The sequence below is a fragment of the Cryptomeria japonica genome, unplaced genomic scaffold (genome assembly GCF_030272615.1).
Source record: "Cryptomeria japonica unplaced genomic scaffold, Sugi_1.0 HiC_scaffold_34, whole genome shotgun sequence".
Lineage (NCBI taxonomy): Eukaryota > Viridiplantae > Streptophyta > Pinopsida > Cupressales > Cupressaceae > Cryptomeria > Cryptomeria japonica.
In genome coordinates, this window is record NW_026728856.1 from 147,501 (window position 1) to 165,000 (window position 17,500).

General features: G+C 59.8%; 1 non-coding gene across 1 annotated transcript; it reads left to right on the top strand.

Annotated features, from left to right (window-relative positions):
• The first annotated feature begins 13,670 nt into the window (after nucleotides 1-13,670).
• LOC131861990 (5S ribosomal RNA) lies at nucleotides 13,671-13,789 on the top strand. The gene has a single exon (XR_009361019.1). It is a non-coding gene; the product is annotated as a 5S ribosomal RNA (ribosomal RNA).
• The last annotated feature ends 3,711 nt before the right edge of the window (nucleotides 13,790-17,500 follow it).

Below are 17,500 nucleotides of genomic sequence, written 5' to 3' on the forward strand. Positions count from 1 at the left end.
CGTACGGAACCCTTTACCCGAAAACATCCGAACCGCACATGCTCGCGACAGTCCTGCCGTTAGAGAATGCACCGTGCACAGCGACCGAGTAAGGCCACTCAGAGACATCCATTTCCCAGGTATATGCCCCCCTACGCACTTTTGGTGGCGCAACTCGCACGAACAGTCCCACCTCGACCCCGTATACAAGCTTTTTTGCCTCGAAGAGTTCGTCGGAGACGAAGAAGCAACCTTCAGTGCAACCGTAGCACTCTTTTGTGCAACCGCCCAAACAACGCCCCCTCTACCCTCTGTCGAAACACTCGGCATTGCTGCTCCCTAAGGTGAGCTTCTCCTCATAGGCAATTCCGCTCTTATCCGGTCACGTTTGTGTGCCCGAATTTCGCAAGGCAACCTCCATGGGACATGGAAAAGACTCGAGAAGAGAGCTCGCTCACGGGAGAGAGAAGCCAAGGAGACCACGAGAGTGCTGAGAGTGGGACAGCGCTGAATAGGCGGGAGAAGCCTGCGCGTATAAACGGAGATATATATCCAATTGCAACGAAGGAACGTGCCAAAGATCGAGAACAATGGCAGAAATGCTAGTAACGTGCACTTCGGGACCAACGCATCACCGGAAGACAACCGCCAAACATCGAAAGAGTCGCGATGCTCCGCAACCTACGTGCAAAGCGGTCGCACACCGGGTAAGGGAGTGAGAGCCCCAAACATAGCTGGGCGAGGCGCTCACTCCGCTCTTTAATATCTCGTTAATACCGCCAAGGAAATGGCACAAGCACACACACACAAGCATCCTCGGAAGAGGACAGTTCGAGTGACAGGTCAAATCCAAGAGTTCCGAAGACTACCTCCAGGAACAATCGGGAACAAGACCGATTACAAGTCGTCGAGTCTGTTACTGGGCGAACACGAGATGCGCACAGGAAATCGATCAGCCCTCACAATGGCCCAAGGCCAGAGATCGGACTGCTACGATTTACCCCAACAATCATCGTGCCACTCTTCGCAGAGAGGTGATAGACGCCAACGAGCCCGCGCATAGCAATCGAGGTGTAAAAAGGGCGTTGAAGGCAGGAAGCCTGGACGAAAGAGGCTACGAGGTCACCTCGAAGCGGTCTAAGAATCGGGCGCACTTGGGGCGACTACCAGTGCCAACCCCTTATCCCGCGGTGCGTCCGACACACAGAAATTTCCAAGGCGGCCAAGGAGCCTCCCCGCATAGCAATCGGGGTGTGAGGTTACGGATGCAGCATTGATAGCAATCGAGGTGGGAGGCGAAGGATGCAGAAGTGAGAGCCGAGGGATGTAGCAGAGATAGCAATCGGGGTGTGTGATGCAGAAGAGATAGCAATCGAGGTGTGCGGTGGGAAGGGCCCAGCAGCCAGAATGCATGAAGCGACGGATGAAGCAGTGATGACAACCGGGCTGTGAGGAGAGGAGGGATGCAGCCAAGAAAGCAATCAGGGCTCGAGGCAAGGGATGCATCAAGGATAGCAATCATGTTGTGAGGCGAGATTCCAAAGGCTAAACGTGAGAGGCTGCAGGGTCGACTCAGAGAGGTCTATGCATGTGAGAGGCTGAAAGCAAGGTCAACTCGGAGCGGTCTATGCATCGGGCGCGCTTGGGGCGACTACCAGTGCCAACCCCTTATCCCGCGACGCGTCCGACAAAGAGAACGTTCCAAGGCGGCAGAGGAGGTTACCAGCCGAAGGATGCAGTAGCAATAACAGGTATAGTTCCGCGGCGGCCGAGAAGACTCACCGCATAGGAATCGGGATGCGAGGCGAGGGATGCGGCGGGAAGGCCCCGACGGCTAAACGAAGAGGCTGCAGGGCCGCCTCGGAATGGTCCAAGCATCGGACGCGATTGGGACGACTACCAGTGCCAACCCCTTATCCCGCGATGCGTCCGATACACAGATAGTTCCAAGGCGGCCGAGGAGCCTCACCGCATATCAATCGGGGTGCGAGGCGAGGGATGGGGCGGGAAGGCCCCAACGGCTAGACGGAAGAGGCTTCAGGGCCACCTCGGAATGCTCCAAGCATCGGACGCGCTTGGGGCGACTACCAGTGCCAACCCCTTATCCCGCGATGCGTCCGATACACAGATGGTTCCAAGGCGGCCGAGGAGCCTCACCGCATAGCAATCGGGGGTGCGAGGCGAGGGATGGGGCGGGGAAGGCCCCAACGGCTAGACGGAAGAGGCTTCAGGGCCGCCTCGGAATGGTCCAAGCATCGGACGCGCTTGGGGCGACTACCAGTGACAACCCCTCATCCCGCGATGCGTCCGATACGAAGATGGTTCCAAGGCGGCCGAGGAGCCTCACCGCATAGCAATCGGGGTGCGAGGTGGGGGATGCGGCGAGATGGCCCCAACGGCTAGACGGAAGAGGCCACAGGGCCGCGTCGGAATAGTCCAAGCATCGGACGCGCTTGGGGCGACTACCAGTGACAACCCCTTATCCCGCGATGCGTCCGATACGAAGATAGTTCCAAGGCGGCCGAGGAGCCTCACCGCATAGCAATCCGGGTGCGAGGTGGGGGATGCGGCGAGATGGCCCCAACGGCTAGACGGAAGAGGCTGCAGGGCCGCCTCGGAATAGTCCAAGCATCGGACGCGCTTGGGGCGACTACCAGTGACAACCCCTTATCCCGCGATGCTTCCGATACGAAGACAGTTCCAAGGCGGCCGAGGAGCCTCACCGCATAGCAATGGGGGTGCGAGGTGAGGGATGCGGCGAGATGGCCCCAACGGCTAGACGGAAGAGGCCACAGGGCCGCCTCGGAATAGTCCAAGCATCGGACGCGCTTGGGGCGACTACCAGTGACAACCCCTTATCCCGCGATGCATCCGATACGAAGATAGTTCCCAGGCGGCCGAGGAGCCTCACCGCATAGCAATCGGGGTGCGAGGCGAGGGATGCGGCGAGATGGCCCCAAAGGGTAGACGGAAGAGGCTGCGGGGCCGCCTCGGAATAGTCCAAGCATCGAACGCGCTTGGGGCGACTACCACTGCCAACCCCTTATCCCGCGATGCGTCCGATACACAGATAGTTCCGAGGCGGCCGAGGAGCTGGGGGATGCGGCGAGATGGCCCCAACGCTAGACGGAAGAGGCTGCAGGGCCGCCTCGGAATAGTCCAAGCATCGGACGCGCTTGGGGCGACTACCAGTGACAACCCCTTATCCGCGATGCGTCCGATACACAGATAGTTCCGAGGCGGCCAAGGAGCCTCACCGCATAGCAATCGTGGTGCGAGGTGGGGGATGCAGCGAGATGGCCCCAACGGCTAGACGGAAGAGGCTGCAGGGCCGCCTCGGAATGGTCCAAGCATCGGACGCGCTTGGGGCGACTACCACTGCCAACCCCTTAATCCCGCGATGCGTCCGATACACAGATAGTTCCAAGGCGGCCGAGGAGCCTCACCGAATAGCAATCGGGGTGCGAGGCGAGGGATGCGGCGAGAAAGCCCCAACGGCTAGAGGGAGAGGCTTCAGGTCCGCCTCGGAATGGTCCAAGCATCGGACGCGCTTGGGCGACTACCAGTGACAACCCCTTATCCCGCGACGCGTCCGATACACAGATAGTTCCAAGGCGGCCGAGAGCCTCACCGCATAGCAATCGGGGTGCGAGGCGAGGGATGCGGCGAGAAGGACCCAACGGCTAGACGGAAGAGGCTTCAGGGCCGCCTCGGAATGGTCCAAGCATCGGACGCGCTTGGGGCGACTACCAGTGACAACCCCTTATCCCGCGACGCGTCCGATACACAGATAGTTCCAAGGCGGCCGAGGAGCCTCACCGCATAGCAATCGGGGTGCGAGGCGAGGGATGCGGCGAGAAGGACCCAACGGCTAGACGGAAGAGGCTTCAGGTCCGCCTCGGAATGGTCCAAGCATCGGACGCGCTTGGGGCGACTACCAGTGACAACCCCTTATCCCGCGACGCGTCCGATACACAGATAGTTCCAAGGCGGCCGAGGAGCCTCACCGCATAGCAATCGGGGTGCGAGGCGAGGGATGCGGCGAGAAGGACCCAACGGCTAGACGGAAGAGGCTTCAGGGGCCGCCCTCGGAATGGTCCAAGCATCGACGCGCTTGGGGCGACTACCAGTGACAACCCCTTATCCCGCGATGCGTCCGATACACAGATAGTTCCAAGGCGGCCGAGGAGCCTCACCGCATAGCAATCGGGGTGCGAGGCGAGGGATGCGGCGAGAAGGACCCAACGGCTAGACGGAAGAGGCTTCAGGGCCGCCTCGGAATGGTCCAAGCATCGGACGCGCTTGGGGCGACTACCAGTGACAACCCCTTATCCCGCGACGCGTCCGATACACAGATAGTTCCAAGGCGGCCGAGGAGCCTCACCGCATAGCAATCGGGGTGCGAGGCGAGGGATGCGGCAAGAAGGACCCAACGGCTAGACGGAAGAGGCTTCAGGGCCGCCTCGGAATGGTCCAAGCATCGGACGCGCTTGGGGCGACTACCAGTGACAACCCCTTATCCCGCGACGCGTCCGATACACAGATAGTTCCAAGGCGGCCGAGGAGCCTCACCGCATAGCAATCGGGGTGCGAGGCGAGGGATGCGGCGAGAAGGACCCAACGGCTAGACGGAAGAGGCTTCAGGTCCGCCTCGGAATGGTCCAAGCATCGGACGCGCTTGGGGCGACTACCAGTGACAACCCCTTATCCCGCGACGCGTCCGATACACAGATAGTTCCAAGGCGGGCCGAGGAGCCTCACCGCATAGCAATCGGGGTGCGAGGCGAGGATGCGGGCGAGAAGGACCCAACGGCTAGACGGAAGAGGCTTCAGGGCCGCCTGGGAATGGTCCAAGCATCGGACGCGCTTGGGGCGACTACCAGTGACAACCCCTTATCCCGCGACGCGTCCGATACACAGATAGTTCCAAGGCGGCCGAGGAGCCTCACCGCATAGCAATCGGGGTGCGAGGCGAGGGATGCGGCGAGAAGGACCCAACGGCTAGACGGAAGAGGCTTCAGGGCCGCCTCGGAATGGTCCAAGCATCGGACGCGCTTGGGGCGACTACCAGTGACAACCCCTTATCCCGCGATGCGTCCGATACACAGATAGTTCCAAGGCGGCCGAGGAGCCTCACCGCATAGCAATCGGGGTGCGAGGCGAGGGATGCGGCGAGAAGGACCCAACGGCTAGACGGAAGAGGCTTCAGGGCCGCCTCGGAATGGTCCAAGCATCGGACGCGCTTGGGGCGACTACCAGTGACAACCCCTTATCCCGCGACGCGTCCGATACACAGATAGTTCCAAGGCGGGCCGAGGAGCCTCACCGCATAGCAATCGGGGTGCGAGGCGAGGGATGCGGCGAGAAGGACCCAACGGCTAGACGGAAGAGGCTTCAGGGCCGCCTCGGAATGGTCCAAGCATCGGACGCGCTTGGGCGACTACCAGTGACAACCCCTTATCCCGCGACGCGTCGATACACAGATAGTTCCAAGGCGGCCGAGGAGCCTCACCGCATAGCAATCGGGGTGCGAGGCGAGGGATGCGGCGAGAAGACCCAACGGCTAGACGGAAGAGGCTTCAGGGCCGCCTCGGAATGGTCCAAGCATCGGACGCGCTTGGGGCGACTACCAGTGACAACCCCTTATCCCGCGACGCGTCCGATACACAGATAGTTCCAAGGCGGCCGAGGAGCCTCACCGCATAGCAATCGGGTGCGAGGCGAGGGATGCGGCGAGAAGGACCCAACGGCTAGACGGAAGAGGCTTCAGGGCCGCCTGGGAATGGTCCATGCATCGCACGCGCTTGGGGCGACTACCAGTGACAACCCCTTATCCCGCGACGCGTCCGATACACAGATAGTTCCAAGGCGGCCGAGGAGCCTCACCGCATAGCAATCGGGGTGCGAGGCGAGGGATGCGGCGAGAAGGACCAACGGCTAGACGGAAGAGGCTTCAGGGCCGCCTCGGAATGGTCCAAGCATCGGACGCGCTTGGGGCGACTACCAGTGACAACCCCTTATCTCCGCGACGCGTCCGATACACAGATAGTTCCAAGGCGGCCGAGGAGCCTCACCGCATAGCAATCGGGGTGCGAGTCGAGGGATGCGGCGAGAAGGACCCAACGGCTAGACGGAAGAGGCTTCAGGGCCGCCTCGGAATGGTCCAAGCATCGGACGCGCTGGGGCGACTACCAGTGACAACCCCTTATCCCGCGATGCGTCTGATACACAGATAGTTCCAAGGCGGCGAGGAGCCTCACCGCATAGCAATCGGGGTGCGAGGCAAGGGATGCGGCGAGAAGGACCCAACGGCTAGACGGAAGAGGCTTCAGGGCCGCCTCGGAATGGTCCAAGCATCGGACGCGCTTGGGCGACTACCGTTGCCAACCCCTTATCCCGCGATGCGTCTGATACACCAGATAGTTCCGACGGCGGCCGAGGAGCCTCACCGCATAGCAATCGGGTTGCGAGGCAGATTATTGGGAAGGGAACCCCCTGGGATGCGGCTCAAGCAGTGCCCAAAGGGACTGGAATGCGGAATCACATCGAGAGACCCAAATGCTATACGAGGGCTCAAATCGAATTATCGATTTGGCCACGACATGGACGCATCGAACGACTACCTTTGCCGAACCACTCGCAATTGCATCCATACCGAAACCATAGACATTTCCGTTAGAGCCCTCGCATAGCATTCGGGAATCTCGCATGCCCCTCTAAATCGACCAATGCTGGCGCTCAACGAAAATCCGAGCGCTACCACCGTTCGAGCGCCAGCATTGGTCGAGTTAGAGGGGCACGGGGAGAATGCTCCAGTCAACACCTCCCCTATATAAGTTATTTGTCCGATTCTCGCACAACCGTAGTCTGCCTCGTCGAATCAAACAACGGTCCCAGATTCCGACTTCCGTTCCGTAGAGACCCAAAAGCTAGATGGAGGCTCGCAAGAAAGAGAGTCGGCGCATAGCAATCGGGTTTCTCGAACGTTTAGGGACCGAGCTCACTTGCGGATAGGGCAAAATCCGCCAAGCAACCCAAAAGCTAGACGGGGGCTCGAATCGAATCGCCTAGGCGGCCACAACAACGACGTGTTGGATCGACTACCAGTGCCAAACCATTCAGCAAGACTAGTCTGTGTCGAGGCCGGATAGAGATTCTCAGAGAGCGCCCGTATAGCATTTAGGAGACCTGCCGCGTCCCTCACACTCGACAAATGGTGGTGCACGTTTATAAATCCGAGCGATCCAACCCTTTCAAGCACCAACATCGGTCGAGATAGAGGGGCACGGAGGGGGCTGTCGTGAGACAACACAGTCCCCTATATAAGTTATTTGTCCGATTCTCACACATCCGAAGAATGGTCATCAAATCGGACAACAGCCCAAACTTCCGACTTCCGTCCCAGAAAGCCCAAGAGCTATCTAAAACGTTCATGGCCGGAACTCGATCGCGGCTATACCAGTCCGCCAAGCAACCCAAAAGCTAGACTGGAGCTCTAGTCGAATCACCTCTGTGGCCATTGCAAGGACGTGTTGCAGCGACTACCATTGCCGAACCATTCCGCAGGTCGAGTCCATACCAAGGCCGCATAGAGATTCACGATGAGCTCCTGCATAGCAATCAGGAGACTTGCCGTGTCCATCACAATCGATAAATCCTGGTGCAAGATTTTTGCATCCGAGCGCTCCAACCAGTCGAGCACCAGCATCAATCGACATAAACGGGCACGGGGGGAGGATGCTCGAGAACACTACCTCCCCTATATAAGTTATTTGTCCGATTCTCAAGCAGCCGAAGTCTGGTCATCGAATCGGGTCAAAGACCACAACTTCCGACTTTACCCACAATGCAAGTCATCGAATCGAACATCGGCCCCCGAGTCGGACTCCATGCGTATGTCAGGTCATCGGACCCAAATTCCGCCTTCCTGCGCATGGCGGGCCATCAATATCAACTCGGTCATCGGACCCAAACTCCGCCTTTCTGCGCATGGCACGCCTTCAAATCGGTCATCGGACCCAAATTCCGCCTTCCTGTGCATGGCGGGCCATCAACATCAACTCGGTCATCGGACCCAAATCCGCCTTTCTGCGCATGGCACGCCATCAACTCGGTCATCGGACCCAAATTCCGCCTTCCTGCGCATGGCAGGTCATCGGACACAAATTCAGAACCTCGCCAATATGCTACGTATCGAATCGGTCATCGGACCCAACTTCCGACTTCATCCATACTGTAGGGTCTTTGAGGTTGGCGCGGTGCGCTCAACCCGGGGAGTCGACCCATCGAAGCATACACCTCCCCTATATAAGCTATTTGTCCGATTCCCACACCTGTGTAGTTTGCACCTCTGACCAGGACATCGACCCCAACTTCCGAACTCGACTGCAACGACGGCACCAGCGCCTTGGTGCGCACCTTGCGACGCACAGTCCCAACATTCGCCTTCCTGCACATGGCAGGTCATCGGACCCAAATTCCGACCTCGCGAGTATGCCTACATATCGAATCGGTCATCGGACACAACTTCCGACTTCATCCATACCGTAGGGTCTTTGAGGTTGGCGCGGTGCGCTCAACCCGGGGAGTCGACCCAACGAAGCATACACCTCCCCTATATAAGCTATTTGTCGATTCCCACACCTGTGTAGTTTGCACCTCCGATCAGGACATCGACCCCAACTTCCGAACTCGCCTGCAACGACCGAACCCGCGCCTTGGTGCGCACCTTGCAACGCACTGTGCCAACATTCGCCTTCCTGCACATGGCAGGTCATCGGACCCAAATTCCGACCTCGCGAGTATGCCTACATATCGAATCGGTCATCGGGACCCAACTTCCGACTTCATCCATACCGTAGAGGGTCTTTGAGGTTGGCGCGGTGCGCTCAACCCGGGGAGTCGACCCAACGAAGCATACACCTCCCCTATATAAGCTATTTGTCCGATTCCCACACCTGTGTAGCTTGCACCTGCCGATCAGGACATCGACCCCAACTTCCGAACTCGACTAAAAAGACCGCACCAGCACCTTGGTGTGCACCTTGCAACGCACAGTGCCAACATTCGCCTTCCTGCACATGGCAGGTCATCGGACCCAAATTCCGACCTCATGAGCATACCTACTAATCGAATCGGTCATCGGACCCAACTTCCGACTTCATCCATACCGTAGGGTCTTTGAGGTTGGCGCGGTGCGCTCAACCTGGGGAGTCGACCCATCGAAGCATACACCTCCCCTATATAAGCTATTTGTCCGATTCCGACACCTGTGTAGTTTGCACCTCCGCTCAGGACATCGACCCCAACTTCCGAACTCGCCTGCAACGACCGAACCAGCGCCTTGGTGCGCACCAAAAGTGCGCACTTTTGGAGGGCACTTTTGTGCGCTCCAAAGGTGCGCACTTTTGGAGGGCACTTTTGTGCGCTCCAAAGGTGCGCACTTTTGGAGGGCACTTTTTGGAGGGCACTTTTGTGCGCTCCAAAGGTGCGCACTTTTGGAGGGCACTTTTTGGAGGGCACTTTTCTGCGCTCCAAAGGTGCGCACTTTTGGAGGGCACTTTTTGGAGGGCACTTTTCTGCGCTCCAAAGGTGCGCACTTTTGGAGGGCACTTTTTGGAGGGCACTTTTCTGCGCTCCAAAGGTGCGCACTTTTGGAGGGCACTTTTTGGAGGGCACTTTTCTGCGCTCCAAAGGTGCGCACTTTTGGAGGGCACTTTTGTGCACTCCAAAGGTGCACACTTTTGGAGGGCACTTTTTGGAGGGCACTTTTCTGCACTCCAAAGGTGCGCACTTTTGGAGGGCACTTTTTGGAGGGCACTTTTGTGCGCTCCAAAGGTGCGCACTTTTGGAGGGCACTTTTTGGAGGGCACTTTTGTGCGCTCCAAAGGTGCGCACTTTTGGAGGGCACTTTTGTGCACTCCAAAGGTGCGCACTTTTGGAGGGCACTTTTCCTGCGCTCCAAAGGTGCACACCTAGGTGAGCACCTTCGACCACACCTTGTAGCACACCAAACTCTGACTTTCGACTTCATCCGCAATGCAGGGTCTTTGAGGTTGGCGCAATGCGCACAACCAGGGGAGTCGACCCATCAAACCCAACACCTCCCCTATATAAGCTATTTGTCTGATTCTCATACATGCGTAGCCTGCAGGAGCAATTAGGACATCGACCCCAACTTTCGGCTTCTAAACGAAAACAAGGTCTTTGAGGTTGGTGTAATGCGAACAACTAGGGGAGTCAACCCATCAAACCCAACACCTCCCCTATATAAGCTATTTGTCTGATTCTCATACATGTGTAGTCTACAGGAGCAATTAGGACATCGACCCCAACTTTTGACTTCTTAACGAAAACAAGGTCTTTGAGGTTGACGTAATGCGCACAACCAGGGGAGTCGACCCATCAAACCCAACACCTCCCCTATATAAGCTATTTGTCCGATTCTCATACATGTGTAGCCTACAGGAGCCATTAGGACATTGACCCCAACTTTTGACTTCTTAACGAAAACAAGGTCTTTGAGGTTGGCGTAATGCGCACAACCAAGGGAGTTGACCCATCAAACCCAACACCTCCCCTATATAAGCTATTTGTCTGATTCTCATACATGTGTAGCCTGCAACAACGATTAGGACATCCACCCCAACTTCTGAATTCGTCTGCGTTGACCGCACCAAAGGTGCACGCCTTGGTGCTCACCAAAATCCGACTTCCGACTTCTTCTGCTATGCGGGGTCTTTGAGGTTGGCGCAGTGCGCACAACCAGGGGAGTCAACCCACCGAATGCAACACCTCCCCTATATAAGCTATTTGTCTGATTCTCATACATGCGTAGACTGCAGCAATGATTAGGACATCCACCCCAACTTTTGACTTCTTAAACAAGACAGGGTCTTTGAAGTTGGTGCAGTGCACACAACCAGGGGAGTCGACCCATCAAACGCAACACCTCCCCTATATAAAGCTATTTGTCCGATTCTCATACGTGTAGTCTGCAGCAGCGATTAGGACATCGACCCCAACTTCCGAATTCGTTTGCATTGACCGCACCAAAGGTGCACGCCTTGGTGTGCACCTTGGAGTGCACTTTGGTGCTCACCTCGGTGCACACTTTGGTGTGCACCTCGGTGTGCACCAAAGGTGCGCACCTTGGAGCGCACCAAAGGTGTACACTTTGGAGCGCACCACATAGGGTCTTTGAGAGGTTGGCGCAGTGCGCACACCAAGGTGGGTGTTGAGGTGCGTGCCGAGGTGGGTGGGTGCTAGGGTGCGCTCCATGGTGGGTGCCAGGGTGGGTGCGTGCTAGGGTGGATTCCAAAGAGGGTCATAGGGTGGGTGCCAAGGTGGGTTGGTGATATAGTGGGTTCAAAGGTGGGTACTAGGGTGGGTTCCAAGGTGGGTCACAAGTTGGGTGCCAGGATGCGTGGGTGTTAGGTTGGGTGCCAAGGTGGGCTCCTGCGTGGGTGGGTGCTAGGGTGGGTTTCAAGGTGGACGCGAGGGCGGGTGCCAAGGTGGGTAACAAGTTGGGTGTTAGGATGGGTGAGTGCTAGAGTGGGTGCCAAGGTGGGTGGGTGCTAAGGTGGATGCCAAGGTGGTTCACAGGGTGGGTGGGTTCTAGGGTGAGTTCCAAGGTGGGTCACAGGTTTAGTGCTAGGGTGCGTGTCAAGGCGGGTGTCGAGGTGCCTGGGTGCTAGGGTGTGGATGCCAATGTGGGTCATAGGGTGGGTACTAGGGTGGGCTGCAATGTGGGTGCCAAGGTGGGTAACATGCTCGGTTGGTTCTAAATTGGGTGTCAGGGTGGGTGTGCACCCACCTTGCCCGAGGTGGGTGCCAAGGTGCCAGTGTGGGTGGGTGCTAAGGTGGATGCCAAGGTGGGTGAGAAGGTGGGTGATAGGTTGAGTGGTAGGATGGGTGGGTGCCAAGATGGGTCACAGGGTGGGTGCAAGGGTGGGTAGGTGCTAGGGTTGGTGTCAGGGTGGGTGGGTGCTAGGTTGGGTTCCAAGGTGGGTGCGAGGGTGAGTGTCAAGGTGGGTCACAGGTTAGGTGCTAGGATGGGTGAGTGCTAGGGTGCAAAGGTGCCAGGGTGGGTGCTAGGATGGGTCGATGCTAGGGTGAGTGGCAAGGTGGGTCCACAAGTGTCAAGGTGGGTGCCGAGGTGGGTGCCAACTTGGGTTCCAAGGTGGGTGCCAAGTGGGCGACTGCTATGGTGGATGCCAAGGTGGGTCACGGGGTGGGTGCCAAGTTGCTAGGTTGTGTTCCAAGGTGGGTGCCAACGTGGCTGCTAGGGTGCGTGGGTTAAAGGGTGTGTCACAACGTGGGTGCCAGGATGGGTGCGCACCCACACTGGCCAAGACGGGTGCAAGGTTGGGTTCCAAGCCCGGTCACAGGCTGGGTGCTAGGATGGGTGGGTGCCAAGGTGGGCACCAGGGTGGGTGCACCCACCCTGGCCAAGGTGGGTCACGGGGTGGGTCCTAGGGTGGGTAACGGGGTGGGTACTAAGGTGCGTGCCAAGGTGGGTCATGGGGTGGGTGCCAAGGTGGGCACCAGGGTGGGTGTGCACCAACCCTAGCCAGGGTAGGTCACGGGGTGGTTGTCGGGGTGGGCGTCAAGGAGCCAAGGTGGGTGGCAAGTAGCCAAGTTGCGTGCCAAGGTGGGTGTCGGGGTGGGTGCCAAGGATCCAAGGTGGGTGCCAAGGAACCAAGGTGGGTGTCTGGGTGGGTGCCGAGGTGGGAGCCAGGGTGGGTCCCAAGGTGAGTGCAAAGGTGGGTGCCAGGGTCAAGGTGAGTGCCAATGTGGGTTCCAAGGTGCCAGGGTCAGGGTGAGTGCCAATGTGGGTTCAAAGGTGCTAAGTTGGGTGCGAGGTTGGGTGCGAGGGTGGGTGGGTGCCAAGGTGTGCTAGGTGGAAGCCCGGGTGGGTCGGCATCCCATGGGTGTCGAGTTGGGTGCCTGATGGGTGCTTCTTGTCAAGTTTTAGTCGTCGGGACTCATTTCGAGCCTTAGAGGTCGTTTCTTGTCCGGTTGCCCTGTCTTCGACCTGGGAACCCAATTTTGGTCCTCGGGTCCCATTTTTTTTTGTCTCGCATCCCACTTTTGGCCTGTGGCCTTTTCGGGGTCGATTCTCGTTTTGGGCATCAGAGCATGTTTCTTCTCCTAAAACCCAATATTTGTTTATTAAGTCTCGGAACACATTTTTGTTCTCGTGGACCCATCATGGGTCTTGGAACGCATTTGTGGTCCTTGGGTCCCATTTTGCATCCCGAAACTTGTGTTTTGGTGCTTGATCCCTATTTTGGGTGCCCACCTTGCACCAAGTGCGCACCCGGGGCAAACCGAGCGCCTTGGTGCACCGGGGCAAGATCGAGCGTGCACCCGAGGCGCCCCGAACATGCACCAAGGTGCACTCGGCCCACATGTGAGCGCAGGTCGTTGCGCCCGAGGTGGTGTGTGGGCACCGCGTTGCAGACGGGACACTGCACGCACACGACGCCCCGTCCAGGTGCACGCACGTAGGCCGGGCCGGGTGCACACCCGACGCCCTAGCAAGGTGCGCGCACCCGGGCAGGGCTCACACTTGGCGAACGGGGCGCACTTCGCGAGGGAGGGTGTGCACCTCGACGGGGGTGGGTGGCCGGGGTGGATTCGCACGTGGGTCGCGGTTTGCTAAGTACACACTGCGACAAGCTCATAACGGGTGCGATCATACCAGCGTTAGTGCACCGGATCCCATCAGAACTCCGCAGTTAAGCGCGCTTGGGCCGGAGTAGTACTGGGATGGGTGACCTCCCGGGAAGTCCCGGTGTTGCACCCTTTTTTAGTTTTTCGCCGGGCGTCGCAATGCTATTTGAATAAACCTTTTGCCCGTTTGCGTTCTCGTCGGGGCCGGGCCGGGCCGGGGTGCGCTGCCCGCACTACCGCGCGCGCGGGGGCGACACCGAGCGCGCACCCGAGGCGCCCCGAGCACACAGGCCACGGTGCAACCCGGGCGTTGTGCGCGCACCCCGGTGCGCCCGAGGTGCTGCGCGCGCACCCAGGTGAAATCGGTGTGCACCTCGGCCAGTGCGCGCTCGGTCGAGTCGCGCACGTTGGCCAAGGTGCACGGTGATGTTTCTTACTCTAAGGTTCCGCACCAGACGCCCGGGACAGGTGAGCGAAGCTGGGCGGGGCCGGGTGCGCGGCCGGGGCAGGTGCACGCAGCTGGAGAGAGCTTTGGAGCACACCAGAGGTGCGCACCTTGGAGCACACTTCGGAGCGCACCAATGATGCGCTCCATTCAAAAGTTTCCTGAAAAGGCAAAAAAAGTTGAGATTATAGAATTTCCCACTTGAGAGATTGTAAAAAAAAAAAATTTAAAATGAAGGAAACGCGGGTGCCAAGGTGTGCGCGCCCGGGTGCGCAGCCCAGCCAAGGTGTGCGCACCAAGGCGCCCACCCTGGCGAAGGTGCACGCAAGGTGCGCACCCGAGGCAAACCGGACAATTAACCCAACTTTCGACTTCGCGCGCACCTGCGCACCTTGGAGCGCACTTCGGAGCGCTCCTTGGTGCGCACCAATCTTGGGCACCTCGGAGTGCACCATGGCGCCCACCAAGGTGCGCACCCGGGGCAAACCGAGCTCCGACTTCGTGCGCACCTTGGAGCGCACGAAAGGTGCGCACCATGGCGCCCACCAAGGTGCGCAGCCCAGCCAAGGCGTGCGCATCAAGGTGCGCACCCTGGCGAAGGTGCGCACCCGGGGCAAACCGAGCTCCGACTTCGTGCGCACCTTGGAGCGCACAAAGGGTGCGCAACCCAGCCAAGGTGTGCGCACCCCGGGCAAACCGAGCTCCGAATCGTGCGCACCTTGGAGCACACTTCGGAGCCCTCCTTGGTGCGCACCGATGTTGCGCACCTCGGAGCGCACCCGGGGAAAACAATGCAATTAACCCGACTTTCGACTTCGTGGGCACCTCGGAGCGCTCTCGGGTTCGCACCTCGGAGCACACCGAGGTGCGCACCTTTGATGCGCTGCCTTCACCAATTTCCAGAAAAGGCAAGAAAACATTGAGAAGGTGTGCGCACCGAGGTGCCCACCCTGGCGAAGGTGCACGCGAGGTGCGCACCCGGGGCAAACCGGGCTCCGACTTCGTGCACGCCATGCTGCGCACCTTGGAGGGCCATGGTGCGCACCTTGGAGCACACTTCGGAGCGCTCAATGGTGCCCAACCCAGCCAAGGTGCCCACCGCGGCGAAGGTGCACGCGAGGTGCGCACCCGGGGCAAACCGGGCTCCGACTTCGTGCACGCCGCACCTTGGAGCACACTTCGGAGCGCTCCTTGGTGCGCACCAGGGCGCGCAACCCAGCCGAGGTGCCCACCCCGGCGAAGGTGCACGCGGGGTGCGCACCCGGGGCAAACCGGGCTCCGACTTCGTGCACGCCATGGTGCCCACCGCGGCGAAGGTGCACGCGAGGTGCGCACCCGGGGCAAACCGGGCTCCGACTTCGTGCACGCCGCACCTTGGAGCACACTTCGGAGCGCTCCTTGGTGCGCACCAGGGCGCGCAACCCAGCCGAGGTGCCCACCCCGGCGAAGGTGCACGCGAGGTGCGCACCCGGGGCAAACCGGGCTCCGACTTCGTGCACGCCATGGTGCCCACCGCGGCGAAGGTGCACGCGAGGTGCGCACCCGGGGCAAACCGGGCTCCGACTTCGTGCACGCCGCACCTTGGAGCACACTTCGGAGCGCTCCTTGGTGCGCACCATGGTGCCCACCAGGGCGCGCAACCCCGCCGAAGGTGCACGCGAGGTGCGCACCCGGGGCAAACCGGGCTCCGACTTCGTGCACGCCGCACCTTGGAGCACACTTCGGAGCGCTCCTTGGTGCGCACCAGGGCGCGCAACCCCGCCGAAGGTGCACGCGAGGTGCGCACCCGGGGCAAACCGGGCTCCGACTTCGTGCACGCCATGGTGCGCACCAGGGTGCCCACCGCGGCGAAGGTGCGCACCCGGGGCAAACCGGGCTCCGACTTCGTGCACGCCGCACCTTGGAGCACACTTCGGAGCGCTCCTTGGTGCGCACCAGGGCGCGCAACCCAGCCGAGGTGCCCACCCCGGCGAAGGTGCACGCGAGGTGCGCACCCGGGGCAAACCGGGCTCCGACTTCGTGCACGCCATGGTGCCCACCGCGGCGAAGGTGCGCACCCGGGGCAAACCGGGCTAGGACTTCGTGCACGCCGCACCTTGGAGCACACTTCGGAGCGCTCCTTGGTGCGCACCATGGTGCCCACCAGGCCGCGCAACCCAGCCAAGGTGTGCGCACCAAGGTGCACGCGAGGTGCGCACCCGGGGCAAACCGGGGTCCGGCTTCGTGCACGCCGCACCTTGGAGCACACATCGGGGCGCTCCCGGGTTCGCACCGGCGTTGCGCACCGTGGTGGGCACCTCGGAGCGCACCGTGGTGGGCACCTCGGAGCACACCAAGGTGGGCAGCGAGGTGCGCACCTTTGATGCGATGCCTTCACTAATTTCCATAAAAGGCAAAAAAAAACGAGATTTTAAAATTTCCGTTTTGAAAGATAGTGAGAAAAAGGGAATGCTGGTGCCATCTTGAGCCCGCCCTGGTGCGCAGCCCAGCCAAGGTGTGCGCACCAAGGTGCCCACCCTGGCGAAGGTGCGCGCCCGGGCAATTAACCCAACTTCCAACTTCGCGCGCGCCAGGGTGGGAGCGCACCCAACAACCGGGCCTGGGAAGAGCCAATGCGAGAAACCCCACCAAACGCTCTGACAAAAAAAGAGGGGGCGCTCCAGTAACCCCGCTTCGGAGCGCACCCTGGGCAAACCCAGCCAGGGTGCCCACCCCGGCCAAGGTGCAGGCGAGGTGCGCACCCGGGGCAAACCGGGCTCCGACAACGTGCACGCCGCACCTTGGAGCACACTTCGTAGCGCTCCCGGGTGCGCACCTCAGAGCACACCAAGGTGGGCAGCGAGGTGCGCACCTTTGATGCGCTGCCTTCACTAATTTCCAGAAAAGGCAAAAAAAAGAGGAGATTTTAAAATTTCCGTTTTGAAAGATAGTGAAAAAAACGGAACGCGGGTGCCATCTTGAGCCCGCCCTGGTGCACAGCCCAGGTAAGGTGCCCACCCTGGCAAAGGTGCGCACCCGGGCAATTAACCCTACTTCCGACTTCGTGCGCGCCAGGGTGGCAACCGGGCCTGGGAAGAGCCAATGCGAGAAACCCCACCAAACGCTCCGACAAAAAAAGAGGCGGCGCTCCAATAACCCCGCTTCGGAGCGCAGCCGGGGCAAACCCAGCCAAGGTGCCCACCCCGACGAAGGTGCACGCGAGGTGCGCACCCGGGGCAAACCGGGCTCCGACAACGTGCACGCAGCACCTTGGAGCACACTTCGAAGCACTCCCGGGTGCCCACCGGCGTTGCGCACCGTGGTGGGCAGCGAGGTGCGCACCTTTGATGCGCTGCCTTCACTAATTTCCAGAAAAGGCAAAAAAAAATGAGATTTTAAAATTTCCGTTTTGAAAGATAG